This window comes from Chrysemys picta, chromosome 7, assembly GCF_011386835.1.
Source record: "Chrysemys picta bellii isolate R12L10 chromosome 7, ASM1138683v2, whole genome shotgun sequence".
NCBI lineage: Eukaryota > Metazoa > Chordata > Testudines > Emydidae > Chrysemys > Chrysemys picta.
Window position 1 is genome coordinate 40,844,213 of NC_088797.1, and position 14,234 is coordinate 40,858,446.

Consider the following 14,234-nt stretch of genomic DNA (forward strand, 5'->3'; position numbering starts at 1 on the left):
GGGATAGCCGTGTTAGTCTGAATCTGTAAAAAGCAACAGAGGGTCCTGTGGCACCTTTGAGACTTGCATCTGAAGAAGTGAGGTTCTTACCCACGAAAGCTTATGCTCCCAATACTTCTGTTAGTCTCAAAGGTGCCACAGGACCCTCTGTTAATTTTAATACTGTACCTGTAGTGCGGACGATTCCGCTCGCCATTCAATTCAATATAATTTTGCCTATACACGGTTTTCGCTTTACGCGCTAACCGCGGAACGGAACCCCCGCGTAAGATGAGACTCACCTGTATGTGTGTGGGTCAGAGTGAAGGTTGTAAACATTCTCCTTGCACATTTCATAAACATGTTTTTGACCAAATGTACAGACTGCAAGGGTAATGAACTAGTGATTTAATTACGTTACCTAGGCCTTTCCTTCTTATTAATCCTTAGGGTTTGTTTGATTTTTTTTATTGTAATGTTTGTGTTACACAGTTTACATAAGGGTTATATTAATCACTGGAGTGACCTTAACGAAAAGTTAACACAACTTTTTGTGTGGAAATTTCTTATTTCTACACACATGTGCACATGCATGCGTGTGCGTGCACACACACACACACACACACACACACATATACACACACAGAGTACCTATAAACCTGCAGGGGATTAAAATGAAAAAGTATTAAATAGCTGAGCTCTGTTGGAGTGCAGGAGGGCCTTGAAAAGTTTTAATCCCTTCTTTCTTACCGTTTTTAAATTTGGAAGAGTTGTGAGCCCTTTCCCCACATCAGATCAAAATTTCCAGACTCCTCTCTCCTCCAAGATTTCAGAAAACTGCAAGGGAGAAGTAGCAAAAAACACTCCCCTCTCTTCTGACCTTCACAGGAGAAGAGACTTTCTGGTCTCTCACTTCTGCAAAGTTTTAGACATCAAACTGTTGTCATCTAAAGTTCTAAATATTCTGTGGAAGATTTTAACCATCAACCTATGGTTTGACTTCCGTGATATCAGTAGAAACAGTTAAGACAAATAATGGGCCTAACTAGTTTATTTTTTACTTCTTGAATGTTCTAACTAGTCTACCATATACAGTTGATGTAAGGAGCATGTCTTAGGCCCCGATTCAGCACGGTATTTAAGATGTTTGTAACTTTAGATACTTGAGTAATCGCATTGATTTCATGTGCTTAAAGTTACACATGTGCTTAAGTAACTTACAGAATCAGGGCCACAACATGGAAATTGGAACATTTTGAGTTTCTGCATTGTGCAGGAGAAGGATCTGTAAAAATATTAGAACAGGAAGATCAAATTTCCAAAAAGTGGTCCTTTTTTCTTTTGGGTTTTCTCACTTTGCAAAGTATAGTTAGAAAGTTTAGCACCTTCCACCTAATACAAAGAAAAATCATCATTACATTTCAAATTACATTAGAGCAGCATGATAATTTGCAGAGTACGAGCTGACACAGGAGCAGTAATTTAACATCCATCAATTGTCTTTATTTCAGAATGTGAGATTACTAGAACAGAGTCAAAATACTGTAACTATTTTACCATAAAACAAAATGTCTATACTTTCTAGGTCGCTTTGTTTGTCTTACTTGATTTTTCCCATATTATAAAGATGACAGCCTGAGCTATAAGGAACTATAAACATTTCAGGCCCTGGTCTTGCATACGTCCTATTGAAGTCATTGGTATTGGTCCCTTTCTTAACATGAAGCACAACATGAACGTTTGCAGGATCAGAGCCTAAATATGTACCCAAAAATACATATTTGAGAAAGAGGCACATTTTTTCCATCCTTAACAAACGGACTGAAAACTCACTTCAAATGCAATGCTCAAATCATCCATAACTATGGATTAACCATTAACAATGATTCCATAATAAGGTACTTAGTCTTTAAATATGGAAGAACTCACAACCATTTCTAGTTAAACACAGAACTGGCTCTATACAACATAATGTTCCAAATGCTAAAAGTCATTTATTATCCATCTTCTTATCAGAGAATGAGTAATCTTTTTATAGTTTTCTTTTAATATAAATTATATATTATTCTGATGAGTCTTTGTATTATTTACATTTTAAAGAGCACTTTTCCTTTGATTAAAAATTCTGAATAATAAAAAAAAGTCTTTACTGTCAGGGTATGAGAAAGAAAAGTTCAAGGTGAAGGAACAAAGCAGCCACAGATTACTGGAATAGTAAGAGTGCCTGAATGAAACTATGTATTGTAAAAGGGGTGTTACAATTCTGCTGAAGCACAGCCAGTTTCAGTTCCATACACCTTGAAAGGTTTAGCTTTCATGCTTAGCTAACTCGTACAACACAGGGAGAGATTGGAAAGATGTGAAAAATTCCTTTCAATTGTAGAACTGTGTGAGATTTCAAGCTCTAGAATTATTAAGTCATCTTCTCAAAGCTGAGTGCTTTACAGTAATAAGCATGGGGGCAGAGGTTTAATTCATTGGTGTTGTCAGGATCTATTGTAACCCTGCTAAACCATGTCAATATCAAAAGTATTGTATGTGATATAAACAAATGAGAGGTAGTGCGGTTAAGTAGCGAGCACTGGAGGCAGCAATAATGTGATCTAAATGGCAGATACAGGTCTGATAGGTAGGAAAAAGGATTTGGTACCGAGAAGGAGGATAACATACCTGAGACAAAAAGACAGAATCATGGACGATGGAAAAGGCAAGAGGAGGAGAAAGAGAATTACATAGTCCTACCCCTGTGCTTTTAGGGGGGAAAACAAACTACCCCGCTCCCCCAAAACCCCCAAAACAAATACAAGGGCCCAGAGAGTACAGAGACAGCATTATGGAAGTGGAGAGAGAAAACGTGGAGAGTGAGAGCCAAGGCCCAAAATGGTGTGAGTAGAAGCTGTAACCTCAGATTAACCAACCTGCACATCTTTATGGCAATTTAGGTTTTGGACGTGGCTAATCCCAACTAGATGGAAGCAAGGAGCCCACAAGCCTTTTGAAAAGGGTGTCACAGTCACCTCAAAGGGGCCAGGAGGGAGGTGGGACCTCCTTCTCCAATCAGAGGAGTGGAACCAAAGTAGCAGGAAGTGTATATTGCACCCATTCAAAACGATGTTGCAGATACTGCCCTGGACGTGCTTCCCTCTCCTCCTCACCACCTCCACCCAGTATTCTGAGTCAGTCTGAGACTGGCCCTGGACATGGGAGCCTGCAAACAACCCCAGTGCCCTTCTGCCCTCAGACAGAATAGAGTCCTCAGTGGTTTTGCATAGATACAAGTCTCTTCTTTAGAAGTTCTGAAATATGTGTTTGGGAAAAACATGATGAACTTTCTGCGGTTTCCTATATCTTTGGGAAACCGCTGAAATCTCCAGCTCTTCCCATCCTTTGATTAAAGCCAGTTTGGGTATATTCTACTCTATCCGTTGGGGCTGCAGCTGCTTTCACTGGCATTTACCAGGTAGCATGTTTGACAAAATGGGGACTGAAGCTGAAAACCAAGGTGACCTTGCTGTTGTAACTCTGCAGAAAAACACCTGGTGCTCAGGCTGTCTGAACACCTGTAATTCAGTGGAGAGTCTGACAGAGAAGGAGAAATTACTGTGATATTTTTGGGCTACATTTCAAGGTTTATTTTACACATATTTATACATGCATAAATATACACAGACTGTGAGCATGTCAGCTCTGCAATCACTGGGTGGGATTGCAGCTTGTGTGGACACACTTGAACTAACTTTAATCTAGCTAGAATGGATACTGAGCAGTAGAGCACCCGGAACCCTAGGTACTTACTCGGGCAGTTAGCTTGTGTTGAAGCCCACTCTGCTGTGGCTTCACTGCTCCGGTACCCAAGCAAGCTAGGCTAAAGCTAGCTCAGGTATGTCTATATCAGCTGCACTCACACCCAATGGTGCCTGGCTGGATCTCTAAGTAATTCACGAACATCATTGTTTCTTACTAGTCTTCTTTCGTGCTTTTTTTTTTTTTTTTTTTTGCCATATTATATAATTAGGTTCCAACAGTCGGCTCTTTTCCACTCTAGTACCATGGGTTGACCTCCACTAGACAAAAGCCATCCTGGCTAGTTTGTTTATAAGACCGGCTTTTCCAAGTCTCAGTGTTAGAACACAGGAAGTGAAAGCCTGGTGCATTGAAGATAAATGGCAGTACTCTTGTTTAGCCCAACAGGTTCAAGAAAATTAACAAGCACTCTAGCAACAAAAGACTGTAATGCACAACTTAAGGTAATAAGCAGATATGCTGATCTTTCTCGGAGCCTTTTTAAAAATTTCCCTTTATTACCTTTATATCCTTTATCACCACCTTTATAGCCTGAGATTTTGTCTACATTTTCATCATCATGGTGGAAGGCAGATGGATAAAATATAAAATAATCATTAGTGCACAGTCAAGCATGCTACTGCAGATTTAATTCAAATTCAAGCAATTTTGGTGGGCTCATTCATGGAGAATATTTGTCCAAATTACAAAGCTACACAGGTTGGCAAAACATGGCATAAATAGCAGTCTCTTCTCAAGGGACACCCAGGATTGGAAGTGGAGGGGTGTTCTAGGGCCAGATTGAAGTGTATTGGAATTGCTGGTTGTAAACTCCACCATTACCATGGTGTGTGTTGGATGTTTGTAAAGATACTTCCTGCACTAGCTCACATTTCACCCAACAGTCTCATGGTTTCAAAAGTAGAGTCCTGGTGCTCATGACCAGAGAAAAGGTGGAAGTAATAAGAAATTAAAACTGGCCACATTTCCATCTTCAGACCTGACCCAAGCTGAGTTTCAGGTACTTTGGGATTCTATTTGCATAGGTCTCATAAAAATGCAGTGCTGCCATCAATTGAAATCCTATTTGCCGGTCTGAACATGAAAACTAAAACAGTTTTTATTTCTTCTTCATTCTTCTTCTTTGTACCTGGGACATCTCCAGTGAAATCAACTGACATTCTATCTTCAGTTACAGCCAAGCAATCCACTGAAATTATTTGAAATTCTGCCCTCAGCTGTACCTATGCAACCACATTGAATTAAAATTCATTTTAACTGAAAGCACAGTTCTGCTCTCAAAAATAACTATTTAAAAGTAGGGCCTTATTTCTCAAGAAAGGCACTCCCTATGCGTATTCTGAGTAATTGCTGCTTATTTCCTGAGTACATAAGTTTGTTGAGTATTTCTTCAGAGAAAACACAGCTACCGGACAGCAAGCTTTATCCTTTTCAGCTTCATGCCTCATCAACACAATTGTTGCAGTTGCAGAATCTTTACTGTTGGTGAGACACGAGCTAGAAAGAGCAAAGGCCAACTTTCAGAATCCAGGATGAGTTTCCAGGATGGCAGCTATGGGGAAACCCTCCTACCCCAATCTTTCTACCAGTGAACTAAGTAGATTTTATTTGGAAGTCATTGGGAGACAAAATGAGCCCATAATGCAATTTTTCATATCATTTTTCAGAGTACAACGGTACTTTAATTAAAGGCTCCTATCTAAAATTCTAGGAACTTACACATCATAATAAAACACCACTGCACAGACATGCACAAGTAACCCCCCAGCCTACTACAACAACAAAAATTCTTCTGCTTCGATCCACTCATGCCCCATTGAACGGACCAGTTTAAGGCAAGCCTGGGAACCAAGGTCATCAAACCAAATATGTTGGGCCTAGGGTGGAAGTGTGGCGCATGTGGTGTAAATCAAAGGCCCTTCACTGAAACTGCCCTGCCACCACCAAACCCTCTTTGCAGGGCTATCAGCTCAAAGCACTTCAGCACCATGCAAGAGAGTTTAGCAAGGACCCAAATGACTTTATAAATGGAAAGTAACACTTTAAGCTTCATCCAGAAGCTGGGGATGGAATTAACACTGGGCCCTCAGTAGCAGCCATGCAATCGCAGTCAAATCAATGGAATTGTGAAGGAGTAGCTCAGGGCGAAGTTTGGCTCATCAGCTTCAAACAGAGTAATTAAATTATCAGATCCAAATGCGCTTCCACCAATCATGTTTCCAAACATAAATAAACTCATTTAATCCCCCCACCAAAACAATTCATGGCTTTTTAAACACATATATTGTCTTGTTACCCTTTTAACTTGCCAGGAGGACTCACTAAATTGGAAAATAAAACAAGACAAAATATGAACTGTGTATTGTGGATAAACGGCAGGAAAAGTGCTGAGTTTTGGATACAGGACTGAGTTTACTTCCTAAGTTTACTACCCAGAGGTTTTTAACAACACAGCTTCTGTAAGCAGAGCCTTCATTAGAAAGCAAAACAGAACTTAAATGGCCAGGCATAAAATGGCTGAATTAAGCTCTTTCTTTTCTCCCTCTTTAATGGGAGTGATTGTCAAAAGATTAAAAGTAGGTTAGGAGAATAATAAAACAGCTATGTTTCTAATGTCTACCTGACAACAGCTTTTGTACAAGTGAATAATTACATGAAAATCACTTCCTTTCCACCTCTCTTTGGGATTTCTGTGGGTTGCTAGGCAGTCACTCTCCTACCTTCTGCTAATGTTACTTGCAGACGCTGATGAATACAGTATATTCATTCTGAGAAAGGGGAGCTCAGGGGGAGAAAGACCTAAATACTCAAGGTTTTGTTTATTCATTGCTGCCTTCAGATGCCAACACTATAGTTCAGATTACTTTACACATATTTAAATGCTAATTTGCCTAGGCATGATTGGTGGCAAAGTACCTCCCCTTAAATGGAGCAGACTCTTTTTTTGGTATAGAAGTCATCGTGGTAGTATGTTTTTGTGGTGCCAATCAGTGTTGAAAGTCAGCTGCTGGAGCTCAGAACACCAAAGTTATTTCTGGAACTAATAGGAAGGACTCTTTCATTTACTCTGACTGCCTCTCATGACCAAGGCCCTGGGCACCTGGAGAAATTACCACCCATCGTGAAATGTATCGAGATTTCTACTTGAACTACCCAGGTCACGTCTCAGTGGGCCTTGGCTTAATTCCAGAGCTGCCCCCATCAATGCTATCCTACTCGTCAGCCTGTAAAAATAGGGTGCACAAGAGTTTATGGGGCAGAAATCACCTTTTTTGTCTTGCATCTGAAGAAGTGAGGTTCTGACCCACGAAAGCTTATGCTCCCAGTACTTCTGTTAGTCTCAAAGGTGCCACAGGACCCTCTGTTGCTTTTTTGTCATGATACTCATTGGGATCACTAGGGTTACAGAGATTTCATTTTGGACTGATAGTGTGACTGTTTAAGGGGTTGTAAACCAAGGGTGGATACACTGATCTCAAGAGTGCTGGCTCTGCAGACTTTGAAATGCAGGTCTTTGGTCTCCAAGCCCTGATTGCAGGTTTCAGTGCTTGAAGTTCATTTTATTTGATTATGGACCTGCTGGTTGGCATCCTCCACTTCTAGTTATCTCATCAGGACACAACAGGAGCCGGCAGAAAATCTCAAGGCTTTGAATTCTATAATCAGATCAAGCATACCCTGAACACAAGATTAAAGTTTGCAGAACTGGCATCCCCAGTTAAAAGATCCTCCAATGATCTGAAGGTTTAATTTAGGGCATCCTCCAGTTGTAGCCAATGATTTTAGTTTATTGTTCATTTATTGTGTGCTTATGATTAACTAATATGTTATGTTATATGTAATCATTGTATGCTAAATAGAGTTAAATTGTAGGATTACAGACAGAGCCATCCCCTGGGTATGGCGAATTGGGGCAACCGCTCTGGGCCCAGTGCAATTGGCTATTGCGGTCAGTCCTGGAAGTGACGGGTCAGTCTTGGAAGTGATGCATTAGTCACTTCTGCCCCGAGCCCCGCACCTCCTTAGGGAGGGCCCTGATTATAGAAGTATAAGATTGATCAGTATGGAGAGGGAATAATCATGCATTAGGTATCTAAGTAGGGTTGAAATGCAAGGCCTGTAGGGTGAGACCTGCAAGATTTTAGCTTAGCTATTTTAGGCCTTGGAACTAAGAAATGCTGACATAAGTAAGTGACAGAAGAATAACCCGATGCCCTAAGATTATGGGGAAAGAGGTACCAAGGGGTAATATTGCAAAAAATTAGCCAGAAGATTAATTTTAAATCATAAAAATGCTGTAAAGGCACATCTGTTTCTAATATGTGCCTTAACCACATGATACAGGCTGTGTGTCAATGCTAATGAGAATAAAGAGAGCCTACATAACCTATAGAAATCGGGGTCCCTTAAGTTTCTAGGGGACATTAGACCAAGAAGGAAAAAAGAGGGTTGACACTTTTATGGATATGCGCAGAATGTAGGTATAGACAGAATCACATTATAAAAAGAGGATGGCCAGAGCGGGAAAATTGAGCTCCCTATGGGAAACTCTGGCAGGAACCATCCCTCTAATGATGTTCAATCCATGAGAGACCCATCAGATCCTAACACTATTGTTAAGGATGTGAGTATAACTATATTTACAACTTGTGCATAGGTCTTTATAGAATTTCTATATTCTTGGGTAATCATAACTTTAATTATAACTTTAATAAAACTTGTAAAATAGACTAGATTTTGTACTTGTGAATGTATATGTGGTCACTACTCTTGGTCTTTGTGTGTTCCTAGAGACTCTAAATCTAAAGCAAGTAGCAGAGGTGACTTTCATTCTGTTAAGCTTGAAACTGTAGCAGCCAAAGCCAAACCCACGGGGTGTAATACCACATTACAAAATTCACTTTAAATAAAATAAAAGGCTACACAGTCCTGCAGATAAGTAGGTATTTTGCAACAGATCATGCTGTTGCCAGTTTCTTGTGCTGCTAGCCCCACACAGGACAACCCCCACATTCGTCCAGTTACTCAACTGCACAACTCCACACCACTAAAAAAAAACCTCCCTTCATCTGTGTAATTTCTTAAAGTTAGTGATGGGCGAATTGGCTATTTAAGTAAAATTATCCTGAATTAATTTTCACCCACGCTTTGAAGCATACAAAATTCAAACATTTTTAGAGCTGCAGGGAAGTTCATTTATCTACCCCCAATCACCCACCCACTATTGGGAAGTTGAAAAGCCCAGAGGTTTGGGGATCCATCCAAGGTCTGTTCACCAACTCCTATTGTGGAGTTTGGCATTTCTGAAAGCCTCTCTGTTGCGCTACAATTGCTGCTCAATCCAAACAACATAACACACGGTGCACTGTGTGATTATAGCCCCACCTGTGTAGTGAATGCTAGTTTACTACCAGCGGGTTTAATACAGAAACAACCATATGTGCTAGGCCCTTCTGTTTCTGACAGGGGAAATGCACACTGAGCTTCCTCCCTCCACCAACAATAAGGAATATATGCTCTCAGCCATGCTCTGACTAGGTTATTCCACAGATCAGGGGTTTCTTGCACCGTCTCCTGAAACAACTGGTTCTGACCAGCGTCAGACACAGAACACTGGAGTAGATGGGTCATTGGTCGATCCAGTATGGCAGCCCCTTTATTCCTAAAGTGACTTGTTGGTGTTGTAGTGTGGAATCCCCATGGAGGAAGCCAAGATATAGTGGAAGGGTGTCACAAACTATTGGGTGCTTATCCGAACAGAACCAAATTCTCGACCTTTGGCTACCCATCCACCAAAACTTAAATTATCTACGAACTGATTCCATGATCATGTCAATGCTTGGAGCTAGGGGTGAGATTCCCGGCTTGCATAGACACACTCACGCTAGCTCTCATCCAGCTAGTGCCCTAAAACAGTAGTGTAGCCAGGATAGCATGAGCAGCAGTGAGTGGCAGCATGGGCTAGCCATGCCAAGAACAAAACCACCTGAACCCCACCGGCACACACTATGAAAGGCTAGCCCATGCTACCCCAGCTACCCTACTATTTTAGCCTGCTACCTCACAGAGTTAGCACAAATATGTCTACGCAAGAGAGGAATCAAACCCCAGCTTCAACTGTGGACATACCTCAAATCAATACACTAGCTTTTCAACTTCCTTGCCATTTTACGTTTCCAAACATCTCCCAGGGAAAACATCCTTCTCAGAAATGGTAAACTTATCTCAATACAAGGCTTCATCGTCATACACAGTATTGATAGACAATGGTCATATAATTGGCTAGAATGCATGTGGAGGTAAGTTGCCTCATATGCAATGTGGATGCAGATTTTCCCAGTAAATATATATGTTAAAATCAGGGCTGGCTCCGACCCTGCACTGTTTGATTTTGCTTTTTCTGGAGCATGAGCTCATTAGATGGGAGCCCATGGCTGACCGTATGGTCTCTGCGGGAACCTTTAAGACACATGATTTACTCTTATTAAAATATTTACACTCTTATGTTAAATGAACTGAAAATGCAAGTCATTGAATGGCTGTAGCAGAGCTTACAAAGGTATCACAATGAAGTGAAACAAAAATCCATTTCTTCTCTTTGGAAAGAAACATTCTAGACTTTCAGTAAATGAAGAATGTTGTTAGAAGAATGTGTGTTGATGACAGGGGGATATATCATTGGTCCCAAACCCTTGTGCAGCCTCTGGCCTTTACTGAGAATCAGTTCCTTTCACTGCATCATCCAAAACTTTATAGCTTTGTTCAGTTCAGATCACCAGAAACAATCTGATTCATTCCTCTGGGATAAGAATGAGACTAGTTTAGCTCTACATCCATTTATGGCAACTATTCAACCTATCTGCTTTGACAGGCAACTGACCTTCATGGGACATTTTCTAGCTGCCTGAAGAAACCTTAAAGAAATACTGTAGGAAAGACAAAACCCTTATTTATTCAGTAGCGGCTTTCTATTGTTTGCTTATTTGGTTTATTTCAATAAATGCACTATTTGGGCTGCTAAAGGTTAAAGAGACTGACGGGTGCATGAAATTGAAAGCCAGCTGCATCGTAGGCTTTTCCACCAATCATCTTCAAAGCAGAGCTGTTGGACAGATAGCAACAGTGCCCGAGGTCAGCCCTCCTTTGACTTCCTCTGCCTGAGCACTTTCAGCTGATTAACAATTGTTCATCTTATAGCATTACAGCCAAGCTGCTGGATTCCTCTTCTAGAGCACCCACCCGTCCTGTGATGTTGGTGTACCTCTGTGGAAGTGTGCCCCAATGCCATCATGCACGGGGAAGGGGGGTTGCCTTGTACAACTGAATGATGTAACACTTCAGACATGTGCTGTTGGCAGATATCAAATCCTCTTGGCTCTGTACATGATGTGAAAACACTCCAAAAATTGCAGCTGACCTTTCCTCTTCCTCCTCTCCATTTGAGGAGTGTCTTCAGTGCCCTGTAGATGTTGCCTTTATGCTAATCTTTAACTTTTGGATTATTGATGTTTGGGCAGAGAGAGGGTAACACAACTTCCTATGAACATGGAGTTAGGAATTGGAGTTAGGCCCAGCCTCACTGATCAGCTGAGACTGATTAAGTGATTACAAAAAACAGTGAGTGGAAAGGAGAGTTGCAGGAGGAAGGTTGGCTCCTGAGGCCGGCTCTGGAGCAGGGGGAGAAATGCAAGGGGAAAGGTCTTTGGGCCCTGGCAGACTATCCCAAGTCAGGGAAAAGACTGGGTTTCCATGTGGAATTTATGTTGAACTGTTTTGTGTTTGAAGAATAAACTATGCTCTGAAGGAAGGGCTTGAAAAGACTCTGCGTGCGGCATGAGTCCTTCCAGAGCTGAGGAAACAGGCCAGCAGATGAACAAAGACCATTTAAATTAAAATGGTACCGAGTTGAGAACCTCAGACAGCTGAGAAACAAGGTTTAGTTTCCAGGATGGGTAATTTCTTATCTTGGCTATGCTGGACAACTTCAAGGTTTGCATTTATTGATCTGGAAATGTACTTTTTATATGCAAGATATTCCTCAGTTCCTGTGTATACTGTGAGGCCTATGACCAACCACTGGACTTTCAGTATCCTTACGCTCAGTGTCTCGAATGTATTACCCTGACTAAACACTAGGGTGACTTCTAACCAAAATTAGTTGTACAGCCTTTCGTACGTGACAACATGCAAACCTAGCCTATTTTATTTTATATGCTCGAAGGTATCTTTCAGGCCAATGTGGTGGAAATCTCAGAGTTAGAGTATCTTCCCTTCCTCAGCTTGTCCCTTTCAAAGGCCACGTGATCAAATACACAGATGCCAGTTGTGATGTAATACTGATGAAAGAGATCCTTCTTTGCTGATAGGGACGTCCCAGTGGCATTTTGATTATGCTAAAGAAGCCTGGCCTCCTTGGCCATTATGACTGGTGCCTTTTCTTGAAGGTCTTCATCAATATCCTTGCTGTTACAGGGGAGTGTGGAAATATATAAAGGAGCACATCCAGCCATGACTGTAAATCATTTAAAAAATGCAAGTATATAACTCATGCATTATAATTCAAATGAAAAAAATAAAAATCATTAGTCCCAGAAATTAAGTAGGCCTTTTACATAAAAAACTTGCTAATTAACCCAAACACTTAAACACTCCTGTTTAGTTTAGGAAGTTCTCATCTTTAGGATGCCTAAAATCTCCAGAATTCAAAACAGCAATAAAACAGAGATATAATAGACAAAGGTCTGATTTATAGTTCACTAATTTTTAATACAGTCCTGTGCACAGACTGAATACAGTTTTCCACAAAAAGGTTTTTATTAATTTCTTCAGTTAGGCATTACCCAAGCACCAATCATGAATGACAACATAACATAGGAACTTTGACTAAAACAAAATGTAGGACAACATATGGTACTTACTGATGTTACTAGAGCATCACAGAAGTACTTGCATTGGAAACCTATTTCTAAGAATCACACTTACTGAATCAGGTAACTAACAATATCATATGCAGTATGTTTCCAGCAAAAATTAACACACAGTAGTGTGTTACTTTCTGGCAAATAATTTTGAACAACAAATTATTTGCTCCTCTCTGAAAATTATATTAATGGAAAATAAGACTTTGGTCCTTGTTTCACCCAACAATGAAAAACTAAAATTGTGTACACTTGACCAGAAAGGGCATGTCTATGTTGGAATAAAAAATCTGCGCGGGGGAGGATCTCAGAGCTTGGCTCCAGCCCACGACCGAATGTCTACACTACACTTTTATAGCCCTACAGCCCAAGCCTGGTGAACCCAAGTCAGCAAACCCAGGCCAGCTGTGGCTGTGTTGCGGGTCTTTTATCACAGTGTAGATATACCCAAAGACGATATCCAAACTAAACTATTTGTATTTAGTCAGATGTGAATTATCAGGGCAGCAACATGGTAGGTACTAAGAAGACCTGTTCCATTTGTAATGTTCAGATGATAAGCTCTTAGGTTCGTTAGAAATGCTGCACACTATATTAACCTTTTTGGTTAGTTGTTTCTAACCACATAATTGCCTAAAATTTAGGGTAACATTTTCAAACCCTCCTAAATGACTTAGGAGCCAACCTCCATTTTCAAAAGCGAATTTGGCGCTTATGCTTTTAAGTCCCTTTGGCTTTCAATAGGACCTATGTCATAAGGCACAGATTTGCAAAGGTCTTTAGGTGTTGCTCCACTCAGTATCGCAACACCTACATGACTAAGGAGGCAACACCTAACTCTCATTAAGACTCACTGAAAGTCAATGAATTCCTATGTGCCTAAGTCACTTTTGAAAGTGAGTGTTAGGTGTTGCAATACTGAGTGGAGCTACGCCTACAGATCTTTAAAAACCTGGGCCTTGGTGCCTACATCACTTTGAAAGGGGGACAGTGGTTCCTAATTCACTTAAGCCTCTTTGAAAATTCTACCCAAGTCACCTCCAAAATTCTTGATGTACTATATCGGTTACAATGTGAAAGCTCTTCTGTGTGCCTCCCGCTCCAATTAAGGGCACAACCCTGAAGCTCTAACATGACTAAACCTAAATCATGTGACTAGTTCCACTGAAGTCAACACTAACATTAGTCAATGGGACTCCTTGTGTGAGGAAGGCTTACTGGGAGTAAGTTTTGCAGGATAAGCCCTAACGCTGTAATACCTCTTTTAAAGAAATCATAGATAAAAGATTAAGGAGGACAAAGGAAACAATTCAGAGCCGGATCCAAAGCCCATTTAAGTCAATGGAAAGGCTCCCATTGATTTCAATGAATTTTGTATCAGTCCCTTTGAAAGATGGGTGTGCTGTCCCTATCAGTGAGCTTTTAAAATATCATTTTAAATTTTGTTTTAAGTAATGCAGCATTTTACAGGAATGGCTAAAAACATTACCATCCTTTTACTGCTACGTTTGGGGCTATTAACTGATGAGCTAC

At 40.6% G+C, this 14,234-nt stretch overlaps 1 protein-coding gene across 1 annotated transcript in view; it reads right to left on the reverse strand.

Moving 5' to 3' along the window:
* Positions 1-14,234, reverse strand: part of SLC6A11 (solute carrier family 6 member 11) — a 184,958-nt gene that overhangs the window by 51,308 nt on the left and 119,416 nt on the right. The gene's annotated exons all lie outside the window — the stretch shown is intronic.